This window comes from Phascolarctos cinereus, unplaced genomic scaffold (genome assembly GCF_003287225.1).
Source record: "Phascolarctos cinereus isolate Bilbo 61053 unplaced genomic scaffold, phaCin_HiC Scaffold_1;HRSCAF=81, whole genome shotgun sequence".
Lineage (NCBI taxonomy): Eukaryota > Metazoa > Chordata > Mammalia > Diprotodontia > Phascolarctidae > Phascolarctos > Phascolarctos cinereus.
Genome location: NW_027555514.1, coordinates 234,879,588 through 234,894,862, shown reverse-complemented (window position 1 = coordinate 234,894,862; position 15,275 = coordinate 234,879,588). Strand labels below are relative to the sequence as shown.

General features: G+C 38.4%; 1 protein-coding gene across 1 annotated transcript in view; it reads right to left on the bottom strand.

The window, feature by feature from the left end:
• Nucleotides 1-15,275, bottom strand: part of FRS2 (fibroblast growth factor receptor substrate 2) — a 116,518-nt gene that overhangs the window by 66,680 nt on the left and 34,563 nt on the right. The gene's annotated exons all lie outside the window — the stretch shown is intronic.

Genomic DNA, 15,275 nt, shown 5'->3' with positions numbered 1-15,275 from the left:
AAGGTCAAGCTAGCAGATTTTAATTTGCCAAAGCATAACAGAATTAGAAAGGTAAATACACTACAAATAATATATGTACATATATGCACATGAGATACCGTATAGTCAAAAGAAATTTGTTTGAGATTATCCATGAGACTTTTTTCCCTCCTTTAGTTAAATACATGGACTAAAATTTCACTCCTTAAGAGTAAGGGCTGCTTTATTCATCTATGAATCCCAAATAAAACCTAAAGCAGTGCCTTAGCACTTAAAGGAATCATTTCTGCACTTTAAGATTTTCAAAGCAATTTCCTCTCAATAACCCTGTGAAGAGGATAGCAGATATCATAGATAAGTGTTGAGCTTTGAGTTAGAAATCGATCAACCAGAATTTGTCAGGCATCTAATATGTGCCAGCCACTGGGGATAAGACAACAAAAAAAAGAAGAAAAAACCCACCCTCTAGGAGTTTACACTCTATTGGAGACAACAGGCACATAATTAAGTCTATATAATATGACCACAAGGTAAATTCTGAGGATGGATGGGGCACTAGTTGCTGTGGGGATCAAAAAAGGCTTCATGGAGAAAGTGTTGCATACACAGTTTTAAAAGAAAGGAAGGATTGGGGTGGGGGGGGGAGTGTATCCCAGCACAGCTAGGGCAAAAGGCCTGAGTCAGGAGATGGGAGTGTCCTTCCTGTAAGAGTAAGAAACTCTGTCTGGATGGAACAGAGGAATGAGAAGCAGAATGATGAGTAATTGAGGTTGGAAAGGTAGTCAGAATTGGGAAGGACTTTAAAAAACTAAAGAGAAGAGCTTGTATAACAGGCAACCATGGGGGTTTATTGAGGAGAATATGGACTTGTCAGAACTGAACTTTAGGAAAATAACTTTACAAACCCAGTGAAAGTCAGTTCAAAGCCAGGCCTTCCACTTATGAGCCAGGAGAACTAGGGCAAGAAACTTAACCTCTCTCTATAAGCCTTAGGCAACTCTTATCTCTAATTTATTAAATTCTAAGCAAGTTAGCATTTGCAGCTGTAAGAGGAATGCCCACATTTGAAGTTCACACCACTAAAATAAGAAGACGAATATAAGAATAATAACTGACATTTATCTTGGACTTTAGAAAGTACTCTATATAAATACATTCTTTGATAGCAATTCTTTGAGTAGATAAAAATAAATATTTGTTGAATTGTGAATAAAACAGGCAGGAGGGGAACTGAACCTGGTATCTCATGAGGACCCTTAAGAACCTCAAACATCATTTAAGTATAAGTAATATAATTATTTATAAGTGACAGCTAATAGCAGACCAGACTAATTAGCAACCATTGGTCTTTAGTAGTCATTTATGAAGTACATGTTTATTTCCGGTAAATAAACAAAACACAAAGGAAATCTAATGAGGTAACTCCTTTTCCCCAGCCGTCCCCAGATACCCCAGTCAGTCAGCCAATAAATATTTATTAAGCATCTACTATGTGAGAGGCACTGTGCTAAGCACTGGGGATCCAAAAAAGGAATAAAAGTCCCTGCTCTCAAGGTGCTCACAATCTAATGGAGGAGACAACATGCAAATAAACATACACAAATGTAAGCTATATACAGGATAAATAGGAAAAAATTAACATAGAAAAGACATTAGAATTAAGAAGTGTTGGTTAAGGCTTCCTGTAGAATATGGGATTTTAGCTGGGACTTAAAGGAAGTCAGAGAAGCCAGATGAAGAGGGAGAGCATTCCAGGCACAGAAGGTAGCCAAAGAAAATGCTCCTAGCTGAGAGACAAAATGTCTTGTTTGAGGAATAATCAAAGAGGTCAGTGTAACTGGAATGAAGAGTACAGAGCAGGTAGTAAGGTGTAGGAAAACTGGAAAATTAGGAGGGAGCTAGGTAAAGAAGGGTTTTGAATGCCAAATAGAGGATTTTGTATTTGAACCTGGAAGGGACAGGGAGCTATTACAGTTGGGAGGATGCAGGGAGAATGCAGGGAGAGGGGAAGAAGAGGTGGACATGATCTGCTTTGTGCTTTAGGAAACGCTTAAGGAAAATACCTTGGTGGCTGAATGGTGTGGATGGATTGGAGTGGAGAGACCTGAGGCAGGCAGACCCACCACAGGCTGCTGCAATAGTCTAGGAGAGAGGTGATGGAGATCTGCACTCGAGTGGGGGGCAACATCAGGGGAGAGAAGGCGGAGTATTGAAGAGATATTGCAAAGGTGAAATCAATAGCCCTTTACAACAGACTAGATGGGGGGGGCAGCTAGGTGGCACAGTGGATAGAGCACCGGCACTGAAGTCAGGAGGACCTGAGTTCAAATCCGGCCTCAGACCAAACACTTGACACTTACTATCTGTGTGACCCTGGGCAAGTCACTTAACCGCAGTTGCCTAAAAAGTAAAAAAAATAAAATAAAAAAAAAAAAGCAAAAACAGACTAGATGGGGTAAGGAATGTGAGAGATAATGAGAAGTTAAGGATAATTCCTAGGTTGCTGAGCCTAAGGGGATATATTTTAATATCTCTACTATATGGCTAGTTTTAAGTCTTTCCTTCTACTACTTCCATATTTAAATCTACATTAATAGCATCTCCATTCATCAGCACATAAAAGATAACAGTTAAAGAAATCAAAGACATACTGAAATCAGTTGGTCATGTGACCAGCAAGATGGTGTTCTAGACCTTTTTTTTCTCCCTCAGAATTCTAAAAATTCCCCCCCAAATTAGAATAATGCAAAAGAGGTAAAATAACTGCAGCAGTCACTGAACAGCAAGGCAGCAAGATAACTAAAAAGGTACTAACTGACAAATAAACAGCTTAGAACAGGCTAATCCCTAAGGTGCTCACTCAGCAATCCTCTCCTATAGCCCCACGGGCTAGCAGGGTGGCAAAACCTGACCCACGGGCTTTGCTCTAGGATCCAGTCAGCGATTTCCTTGTTGTTGCTTCAGTTGCTGCCAGCACACCCTGCCAGGACTCTCACCCCACCATTCTGTGCCAAAAAGCAGCAGATCTCAACTCAGCCTAATCCCGTGTAGATCAGGGAGGCATAGGAAAAGTCAAGTATTCCCTGCCTGGGGTGCAGGGAATAGGGGCGTGGTAGTGAATGCTGTACCAGGAAAGAAAAAGGAATAACATGCAGTTGGGACAAAGTATATCCCCCTAAAAGTCACAATGGGCAGTCACTACAGGCAGAATTTGGAAAATTCCTGAAAAGTGAATTTCCCAATAGAAGACTATGAGGCCACTTTGAGGCCCAATCCTCTAGGGATCTATCATCAAGGGAGGAGTCAAAGTGTGAACCATAGGAGAATATAAGGGAATAAGACTGGAAACAGTAACACATATATATTAAGTGTGTATTTTGTGCCAGGCACTGTGCTAAATACTGGAGATAAAAAGAAGGGCAACCTTAAAGATAAAATGTGTAGAAATAATCTAAGAATCATAGGTCTTCCAGAAAAACATAATGAAATCAAAAGATTTCATTCATTTCTTCAGGAAATAATTCAAGAAAATTCCCCCAGAAGTAGGAGAAACAGAGTGCAAAATCCAGCTTGAAAATCCACAAGCAGCAGACACAGATAAACCTCAAGCTTAGTTCATCAAAAAAGGTAGTAGAAAAACTTCAGACCTTTAACATCAAACAATCTCTGGCAAATAAGAAAAATTTCTTCACCTATCTTAGAAAACTAGTCCAAATTACTCAAGACCACTGTTTGTGTACATAGAATCAAAGGATGTTTTGGAACAGGAATGCCAAAAAACAAAGATTTGTCTGCAGCTCAAAATCTCCCTAATATTCAACAAAATTGGAACTAATCAATTTATAAAAAAGATGGACACTTTACTAAATAAAGAAATTTAAATCTTTTTTTTCCCCAAAAGAAGCCAAAGCTAGGCAAGTAAATGAAAATATATCAAATAAAAGAAACATGAGAAAACTAAATAAGTAACAGCAAGAAAAGACTATGCAGTGAAATCAATGCTTTCATTATGGATGGTTAGTCAAGGCAATTTTTAAAAACACTCATCTCACTGGCCCTCAATCAAAGAGAAAATATCTATGAGCAAAAGAATCTAAAAGGCAAAGGAGCTAGGGGAGTTTGTTTTAAAAAGTTAGGAGAAAGGACAGAAGGAGAAATAAATTAATATTTCTTGGACTAAAACCCACATTCCTTCATAAGTGAGTCAATATTTGGGGGGGGGGTTGGGGAGGAGGGTGGGAAAGTACAGAGGCAAAATACTCCATCAGAAAATAGAGAGGAGGAACAAGAGGAGTTGCAGAGATAAGAAACTCATTGTTTCTGGAATAGGCTCAAAAGGAGGTAAGGGACTACAGCCTTTTCTGGTATCTAGCCCTGCAATTGTAGATTTTGGGAGAATAGCACAATGAGCAAGGGACCAGGAGTCAGGTACTACTCATGCAAAGCAAATTCTCTGAAAGCACTGAGACATACTTCACATAAAAAGATATATGTGTGAGAGGAACAGGGTGTTTAGGATTGGACAATTCAGGAGACAAGCATCCTTGCTGGGACAGCTTCTTAGCACCAAGCAAGAAGGCTCTGGGCTAACGTGGTTAAACAAAAGGACATAAGGAAGATGTGAGTAAGGGGTTAGGAAGCACAATGTATACACTGACCTTAGAATGGGCAAGTAGAAAACCAAAAAGGTAAGGAACAGAAAAAGAACCTTTGACAAAAACAAAAACACTGGAAGGCAATCTGGTAAAATCAGGTTTAGACTAAAATTTAATGTCACAAGAAGCTCCAAATGGACATGTGACTTGGGTATAAATTACAGAGTACCTTCCACTAAACTAAGTGTTTTCCTTCAAGAAGTAACATTTCTAGAACTGAGAGTCTCTCAAAAGAAGGTACTGCCAAAAAAATTTTTAAAGGATATGAGAAAGGGAATCAAGTATGATATCAAAAATTGCATAACAGGGTGGATGGCAGAGAGAACAAAGCTTTTGTCTTCCAGGAGCTCTACTTCATACAAGAATCATAGAAAGAAACATGTACCATAGACAATGAAGCAATGTCATTATCAAAAAATACATGTAAAAATGGCAATGTGGCCTTATGGATAGTGAGCTAAACTTGGAAGTCAAAAAGGCCCAGATTCAAACTTTGCCTCTGTTATTTACTGCGTAACCATGGACAAGTCACAAACTTTGTTATATATCAAGTTATAAATAGGATTCAATCTGTATATATGCTCTTGAGCTGCACTAAAAGAAGCACAGCTTCCAGGGATAAGGAGGTGACAGGCCATTTGTACTCTGGCATGGCCAGAACATACCTGCAGTATTGTGTATAGTTCTGGGTCCAGCAGTTTAGGAAGGTCATTGATAAGCTGGACGAGGTACAATGAAGGACCTTCAATTAACGAAATATGAGAACTGGGTAAAGGAAAAGTAGAGCTTTAGCTAGGAGACCACAGACTCAGACAGAGCCAGCCAAGCCATGCCAACAAGCATTTATTAAGCACTTAGAGGATGCCATGCACTGTGCTAAGCCTTGGGAATTTATAAATACAAGCAGAAAGACAGTCCCTGACCTCAAGGAGCTTACATTCTCATGGGGAAAAACAATACAATAAAGGGTAAGTAGGGAGGTACCCCCCTTAGAGGGAAAACAGATCAGCCTACATAAAGCAGGTGCTGGTCTAATTGCACCTACTTTGGCCCTAATAGAAACCTAAGCGTCCAGACGATGAGTTAAACTGGTCTCAGGCTACCTGAACGCTCGCTCCTCCACATCGTGGGCACTGAGCTGGCCTCTATCTCTCTGTACATCGCCCTATGGGGGTTGGCTCTTTCCCACATGCTGCTCTGACAAGCCAAGGCCTGGATCTGGTCTATGGTCCCTAATTACTAGAGTTATTTCTGCCTCGAAAATTTCTCTGTTCAGAGCAAAGGCTGGCTTTAGGTCCAGTTGCTAGAATGCACAATAGCTTGTCTGGCATGGCTTTTCTCTGGGTCTCTAAAATAGGGGTTCTGAAACCCTTTTTTATGTCATGGACTGTTTTGGGTATCAAGGACATCATTTTCATTACAATCAAACAAATTCACAAACTCAAGGAAATTTTGAACTCCTTACTCTGGCTAACTCCACAAATTGAAAATTTGCCTATGGACCACTCTTCTGAATAATGATGATAACGATAACAACAACAACAACTAGCATTTATATAGCATCTATGTGCCAGGTACTGTGCTAAGTAAGGGCTTCACAAACATTATTTGAATAAAAATAAAGTATGCCTAATTACAAAGGAAACCAATTACAAAGAAATAGTTATCCAAAAAGCATTTAAAACTTTTTCACATGTTTCAAATCACTTTTCTACTTGGCTTCTGGCCATCTTTTTGTATACATCTGAACTAGATAATTTCTGTCTCTCGTATTCTTTAGTACTGGTCTTTCTGGCTCCCTTTCCAAAGAGTTACTGGGGTTTATGTGGAAGACTGATCTTGACAGATTTTCACATGGCAATCTTTACCCTAAGTTCCAGCAATAAACACACACACACAAAATTTACAGGTGAGCAAGTGAAAAAAATGAATTATATTTTACTTTGGTAAGTAAAGTATATGCATTCACTTAAATAGTTTCTCCCAGTCTTGAAATGAGAACTTAAATTCTGTAATATACAGCTTTTAAAATTAAAAAAAAATCTCAGAATTTTCTTACATACACAAACTTCAGATAGCCATCTTTAAAGTGGAATTTTAAATTATAAATCATCATAGTTCTTCTAGATTTTCATTCTTTCAAATTATTATCAGAGTATCATCTATGTGCCCAACTCTACTTTAGGCAAGCTTCCAGTAACATGAAAAAAGCAGGTTCTTAACACTGTACTACTCCAAAGCCTTCAATGGTTCCCCAATGTTTAGTAAATAAAGTCAAATTTCATTACGTTATCATTCCTCCTTAAGTGGATCCTTTTTAGACTCATACTACATCCATTCACAGACAATGAATTCCAACAAAACTGAAGTACTAAGACCTACTTCCATGTGACTGACCTTGGCCAACTCACGTTTTTTTCATCTATAAAATAAAATAGAGGCCACCTGATGTTCTTTCTACCTATATATCTGATATCCTAAGATGACAATATTACTCAATATTTGCCCACTGAAATATTACTTCTATAGCAATACCATTCGTCACGGCTGAGTCTTGCAATACTATATCTTTAATGATGCTTTCCCTTATCCCTTTAAAGCAAAAGCGTTCTTTTCCATCCTCTGAATTCTCATATCATTTGATATTTGTTGTTGCAATTATCACACTCTATTCTGTATTAGAAGTATTTGTATATATGTCTTCCTATTCATTATAAGCTCCTCAAAGCCAGGGATGAGTTCCCCTTATTCGTCTTAGTCTAATGCCCCTTGACACCTAGCATGTTTTGTACATGGTATGTACTGTATGTACTCAATAAATGTCTACTGAATGAGTGGAAGTTACAGCACGTGGATAGATAAATTTCAGACTATTCAGAAACTTATACTGTGGAATTTCAAACTTACAAATTGATAACAAAATCTTCAAATAAATGTTGAAAGTAGGAAATTTTTAATCAAGAGAATCTATTCCCTGATATAGTTTACAACGGAAGGCTTGGCTCCTCCTTGTGCTAATGGTCACTGTGATACTAGGAATAAACACCAGTTTGCCCTGTTAGGGTTGCTCATTCCTTGAGGACAGAGACCAGGCCTTAGCCATCTTTGTATTCCACTCCCCAACCAGCACAATGTCTTGCACATACTGTAGTAAATGTCTGCTGAATGGTCTTGATAAATACACTAGAACTGGAGAACAAGGCATGACAAGTGAAGAGTAAAAGTTTACGTAAAAGAGTCACTGATGCATCTGGATAAGCAATGGTATTGGATACAAAGGGTCACTATTTTTTAAAGAATGCAGTATTAAAACAAGAACAAAAAAACAGGGCTGTATAGAATTTCATTTTTCAGCCAAGAGCCTGAAATGCTCCCCTTATATAAAAGGAGGCATACCTTTAGCAAGTAATCCATTGAAATATTCCAAAAGCTTAAAATATGTACAGTTTGAGACAAGAAACACAGAAGTATTCCAATATCTTGCCAATGAGTTAAAAGAATGAACACTTTCTAAGTTGGGTATGTCTTTACCAACTCTTTCAAAATGTTCTACTGATTTATGTTTACTCCTAGAACTTTCAACAAAAAGGTCAGTACTACTAATTGCTTCTTGCTGCTCCAATTCATTAACTGTTATAGCATGGAACACACTTGAGAAATACTCTGGACACATAGGAACTCTAAAGCTTAACTGTTTTAAACTACCCTATAAATACAGTATTTTACTTAACCCTCCCCCTAAGAGAGCTTAGTATCTTTCAATATATAAAAGCTTACATTCTTTGCAACTCCTGGGTTAAGTCCAATTTTGACATTTTGAATGACTAGTATTTGTACAAACTAGTGATGGAAGAGTTGAGCTATATTTAAGCCTGAATGTGCCAAAATGATACAAATGAACAAACTGTAAAGCTACTTCATGGAAAAATATACAAAAGTACTGAATATACAACAGAAAATAGAAAATCTTATCTGCATGAACTGTAGCAACTTTTAAAAAATCACAACCCTATGATACAAATCCACAATCTAATCAATAATCCTACAAAACAAGCAAAGGTAAGATACAGCATTCCTGCAGACAAAAAAGTTTACTTGCAATAAGTGCTTGAAAATACAGGATAAAAATTTGACCATGTATGTGAGAAGGTGGTGGACTGATTAAAAAATAAATCTGACAAACTATTTTTTTTAATATGAAGATGCTACAAACCTACCCATATGCTTTGGACTGGTTTTCTTTTAGTGTCAATAGGTTTTTGCTAATTCACAAAACTACATTTCCCAGTGACCAACTCTTCTTGTGACCATATCACTTATTTGTATCCTATAATATGAGTCAGTCAACAAGAATTTATCAAGCGCATATGAGCCAGAAATTAGGATCCCTGGGGATACAAAGAAAGGCAATGCCTGCCTTCAAGGAGCTGACATTCTGATGGAGAAGACAGCATGCAAATAAGTAGGTACATATATGACATACAGACAGTTATTTTAAGGGGCTCAAGTACTTCTTAAGTATTATTTTGTTCTTATTAAATAAATATCTATGTTGGTCAGCAACAAGTGTTCATGGAATGCCTCCTAAGCTTGGTGTCATGGGGAAGAAAAAAAGAATAAGACATTGATCTCTACTCCATTAAGGGGCTTAAAATCTAAATGGGGGAACAACTAACAACTACAAAAACTTACATTTCTATATTTTGACAAAAGCCTTAATGTGGCATCTTATGATCGTATGCAGGGGGCCTTGATTTCTCAAAGGTTATTTCAACAGAGCACAAAAAACCTTTCATAACTTACTGAGCAGGAAAAGTTTCATGTAAGGACAGGCAATTAACTGTATAACTAGCATCCAAAAACTAGCTTAGCTAAGTTTTGAGAGGCTCATCAAAAGAAGATTGGCCACAAAGCAATGCATTTTAACGCCACGGTGGTGCATGAATACCACCTACGAAGTTGTAATGGAGTTGTGATATGCAAAGGTGAGGTACAAGATGTATGCACTCTGACAGATCTGTGTTTCCTGAATGACTAATGTTCTATGGTCTGCAAAGTATTTTCTATACAAAATTATCTCATTTGATCCTCAACAATCCTGAGGGGTAGAGAGAGGATGCATTACATTCAACTCTGTAGCTAAGGAAATTAGCGCCCAGAGACACTGCTTTGCCCAAGTTTATAAAGCAGGTGAGTCACAGAATAAGTCAAGAGCAACTGAGCTGCAAGGGATCCAAGACCATCACAGCACCCAACCAATTCCCTCATCTCAGAAATGAGGGAAAAGGCTGGACCCTAAGACTTACCCAAAGCCATAGAGTAACTAATGGCTGAGCAAAGAACCAGACTAAAATCTTGTGATTTTAACTCCTGTGCGGTTCCCATTATTCCACAGTTGCCTCTAATATATGAAGTAACAGTGAATAATAAAAGACAGAATGTAAGTACTTAAGAGGGAGCTAAGAAAAGAAGAAAATCAAGGAGGCCTAGAGCAGTTGAAAAATGCTTTGCATGGGAGGTTGACCTTCAGCTGTACCCTAAAGCACGGGTAGATTTGACTTAGATAAGCAGAAAGAAGAGGGTAAGTACAGTATATTTTAGTGTCTTCACTCTGTTAATTATTTCTCATTTATCTTGTAAATAGCTAGTTTTATATATTTTTGCATGTTGTCTCCACCATTAGACTGTAACTTCCTTAAGGGCGAGAACTGTCTTCGGACTTTTTGTATCCCCACTGCTTGTCACAGTGCCTGGAACATAGTGGGTGCTTAATAAATGTTTACTGATATTGATATTGATATTGATGCATTATGGGTGTGAGGAATAATATTAGCTAATATACAGAGTCAATCGGGTCTAAATACAGGATTTTTGGTCTCCCCTTTTTTAAAAAAACACTCATTGGGACCTAGCTGTATCCTGAGAAGCCTCACAAAGAAATGATGATGCCAGTTCTGGAATGTTTCTGCCAAATGAATGCTGTCCTCGTTTCACAAGATCTTCAGTGCAATATTAAAAAATTATTTTTAAAAAAAAATGTATCAAACACCACTACCACAATAAACTCAAAACAGATACACAACCAGAAGAGTAAAGGTATTACCATACAGAAGTTAGAAAAGAACCAGATCAGCTACTTTTCACAACGTTGTCTGGATGGTGAATTATTAACCCAAAAGTAAAAATAAAAGACAATTCTGGTTATATGAAATGGAAAAGCCTGCATGAAAAATACTGATAAAAAGGAAATTATTATGATGCGGAAAAAAAAATTTATAGAAAATGATTTTTATACAGATCTGATATGTAAGATATATAAATAAGAGAACTGTTCAAAACCAAAAGCCATTCCCCAATAGATAAATGTTCAAAGGATATGAACAAATAGCTCTCAAAAGAAGAATTGCAAACCATAAGCAACAATGTGAAAGAATGCTCTAAATCAGGAATAATGAAAGAAATGCAAATCAAAACACCACCAACAAATTGGCAAGATGACAAAAAATGGCAGCATACTGGAGGAGTTTTCAGATATTTTTTATTATTTTGGAATCTCTCCCTCCTAGGAGAGGGGATCTTGAAAATTATTTCCTGAGTGCCTTTAAATTGTCACTGAATTTCAGATTTTTTTCTATGTATTAAATAGTGAATCAAGTTTAGATCTTCTTTGATCTTAATGCCTTAATGGCCACCAGCATCCACCCAAGTCATTCAAGAAGGCTTACAACTTATGTGTCATCTCTGACTCTTCCTTCTATCACCTTCCCCATATTCACTTAGCTGTCATATCCTATCATGTATATCTTTGTAATATCTCATCTGCACACCCTCTTCTCTCCTCTGACACTGCCACCACCTTTGTAAGTTCAAGTCTTTATCACCACACCCCTGGACTACTGCAATGGCCCCTGCCTCAAGTGTCCCCACTCTAGTCCATCCTCCACTCAGCTGTCAAACTGATCTTCCTATAGCTCAGCTGACCATATCACAACCCGCTCCCACTTTTCAATAAACTCTGGTGGGTCTCTTTTTCCTCCAAGATTAAATATAAAATTTGTCTGGCTTACAACCCTTCATAATCTGGTCCCTTCCTACATGTCCAGTCTTGTTACCTCTTACCTTTACGGACTCTTTGATTCTAGGACACCGGTCTCCTTGCTGTTCCTCCCAGGCAACCTTCCATCTCCCAATTTTGAGCATTTTCCTGGCTCTCCCCCCATGCCTGAAACTGTCTCTTGCCTCATCTTCCCTGGTTTCCTTCAAGTCTCGGCTAGTCTCAACTTCTACAAGGAGCCTTTCTCAGTCTTTCTTATCCTTGGTGCCTTCCCGCTGCAGACAGACTACCCTCCTTCCCCCATTTATCTTGTATGTATCTTGTCTGTACATGGTTGTTTATATGTTGTTCTCCCTCATTAGATTGTGAGTTCCTTGGATGGTTTTTTCCTTTTTCATGTCTCTAGGATTTAGCACAGCGATTGACAAACAGCAGGTGCTTAACAAATGCTAACTGACTGACCAACCAGCACCACTCCTTACATAGATACTGAGGTGGAAAAGTCCTAACATGGTTAAATACGATGTCATAAATTCCAACTACAATTTTCAAAGATTTCCTGCTCATCTTTGATTCCTTCTAGCCCTCCTTCTTTCCCTCATTTAAAAAAAAATCCTCAGGGGCAGCTAGGTGGCGCAGCGGGTAGAGCACCGGCCCCGAAGCCAGGAGGACCTGAGTTCAAATCCAGCCTCAGACCAAACACTTGACACTAGCTGTGTGACCCTGGGCAAGTCACTTAACCTCAACTGCCTAAAGAAAAAAAATCCTCAATGATCCTCTTTTCCCTTTCCATCTCTTTTGAGGGGCAATCTTCTCCCTCACTCCCACCCCCAAACCTCACCCACAACACAGTTCTGCGCTTTTGCCCTGGATGACCTCCATGTCTGACATACTCCCTGGGAATACAAAGATGAAAAATAGCAGTCTGTCACTTCAGGTTGCTTAAAATTTAGAAGATAGAATAAAATGTACAAGGCAAAATGGGATAAGTAAAAATGAAACACAAAAATGTGTGGAGAGAGGGAAAGCAGTACTACAAAAGACAAGGCGGACTCCAAATTCAATACAAGGAGATCCACCTGAACAATATTTAGGAAACCACAGACATTTCAATGACCTTAAGCCAACCACAAAGTCTAGCTTTTCACACCAGTGTTCTATCGGATCACATAATACCAGAATCTCAAGGGGGAAAAAGTAGACGTAGTCTTAAGAACAATACAAAGTTACATAGCATTAACATCCAAGGCCACCAGCTGGCGTCTGCCTTGCCACCATCCTTTTAAGTCTAGCTCCCCTTCATGTGTCAGTGTAAGTTCTTTGAGGGCACAAACTATCTTGCTTGCTGTTCCCGGAATGTGTCAGTGCCTTTAAAAAATCCTTTTTCATTCATTCTTCATTCCCTTCAAGACTCAGGTCAAGACCCAGCATCCTCTATGTGGCCTTCCCTGATTTCTTTACCCATCCCAGTTGAGAACAAGGATCATTTCACCTTTTACAAATTTTCTAATGACATCTTGTCTAGTTATCTTTTTTGACTTTTTTATTTTCTACTTTTTATCATGCTTATTTGTAAGCCTTACACCTTCCTACTATGCAGTAAGCTGCTTTGGATAATAAACTTCCATTTTTCATCTTTGTACAACCAATACTTAATGTCTTAATAAGATACTTATTAAATGTCTACTAAAATTAAATCAACATGGTAGGCATAAATAAGGTTGTATTTAGCAAATTATCAAAAATAGCTTATGAAAAACAACAGAAAAAGACTCAAAAACATCTATTGTTTGAAAAGGAAATGTGCCAGTACTGGATTCATATTAAAAGTTAACAGAAGGGCAATCCCAGTGTTAAAATCAATATTCTTGCAGATATTAAAAGACTCAAAGGAAGGTTTCTGGGGGAATGGATCCTGACCGTGCTGAGCCTCAGATCTGGACAGTACCATAGGATATGATTCTAGTCCAAGCTCCTCATTTCTCATTCACAGAAGAAACTAAGGTACAGCAGTGGGATTAGACTCCAAGGTTTTTTGATTTCCCAACCAGAGTCCTCGCCAGGAATCCAGGCTGGCTCTCGTGATCTTTGAAACAACACTGAGGCAGGTATCCCATTTGACGTGATTGCTGATGGTCACATAGCTGGCAAAAGCTAAAACCGAGGTCTAGGGGCCATTCCATTCTCCCATACTACCTCTGTAAGAGCAAAAGAAAGGCCAGAGAGGTAAAGGAACTTACTTGCCTCAAGTACAAGTCCTCTAACTCTAAATCCACTGCTCATTCCATTCTGCCACAGATAATATCAGCCTAGATTCTGCGAGAGGAAAAGTTCTTAACCTTATTTATATCACAGACCCTTTGACAAAGGGAGGAACATTACAGACACATCTGAAAAATATTTTTAAATGCATAAAAGTCATAGGATAACAAAGGAAATCAAATGTATCAAAATTCAGTTACCAAAGTATTTTTTTAAAAATAAGTTCATAGACCCCAGGATAAGAAGTCCTGCTCCAAAGTTCAAACCTACCTTCCTTCCTTTCTGAGAGTGGATCTCCTGGTCTTCCTTTCTGAGAACAGAAGTACAGTAGAAGTAGCTACCCAAGCTGCCTGGAAGGAAAGCTCTGACCAGCTCATTTCTAATCTGGGTCTGTTCTCCCCTCCTTAGACAGGCTGGTGGTCCTCCACTCCTGAGGGCCCACGATATTGGTGTCAGACTTAGTTCAGACAACTGATCAGCTTAGAATACTGCAGTTCATAATTCCCAAACTCAAGCAATTCACCAGCTTCAGCCTCCCTAGTAGCAGGAATTAGAGGTGCGTACCACTACACGCAGCTCTCTACTATTTCTTCATCGGTAAAATAAGGAGTTTGGACTGGCTGGTCTCTCAGGTCCCTTCCACATCTAGATCTGATTCAGTTAATATTAAAATGAATTCTCATTAGCTGAAAACACACTAACTGAGAACAAAGGGGAAGATCTAAACTTGTTGTGTTTTCCATAGGAAAGCTGGACTAGTCACTGGGGAAAAAATAAAGAGTTGGTTAAATACAATATACATTTTAATGAAGTTCATTCAAGCAAATCATTAGTCATTCTAGCAATTCGAAGCAGTTATATAATGATGCAGTGCTGACATTCTAATGGGGAGAAGAAACAAGTGTCCCTTCAGAACTGTAATGTCTTCAAAGGGCATTGAGGGATTAAATGAGAAAAACAGAAGACTTAGGGATGGAATGGTTCTGTTCCCAGGGTCTGAACAAGGGGAAAAAGGAGAATAAAAAGACATTAGTGAAGAAAAGAGGAAGAAGAGGGAGGTGAACTTGCTATTTTTTATATCTGGGTTATAAGAAGAATATATAAACATGGAAGGTGTTACGGGGGCAGCAGGCATCATCTGAACTTCATTCTTATCTGAAATGGACAAAGTAGAATTAAACATATACAAAGAGACATAGACAGTTTGGTATAGAAATAACAGAACTCAATAAATACGCAGAGATAGGGAGTTAAGGGTTAAAAGAGAAGATTATAGTAGGGAGGGTATAACTACAAGTAAAACAAACTTCCTGATCCCAAAGGGG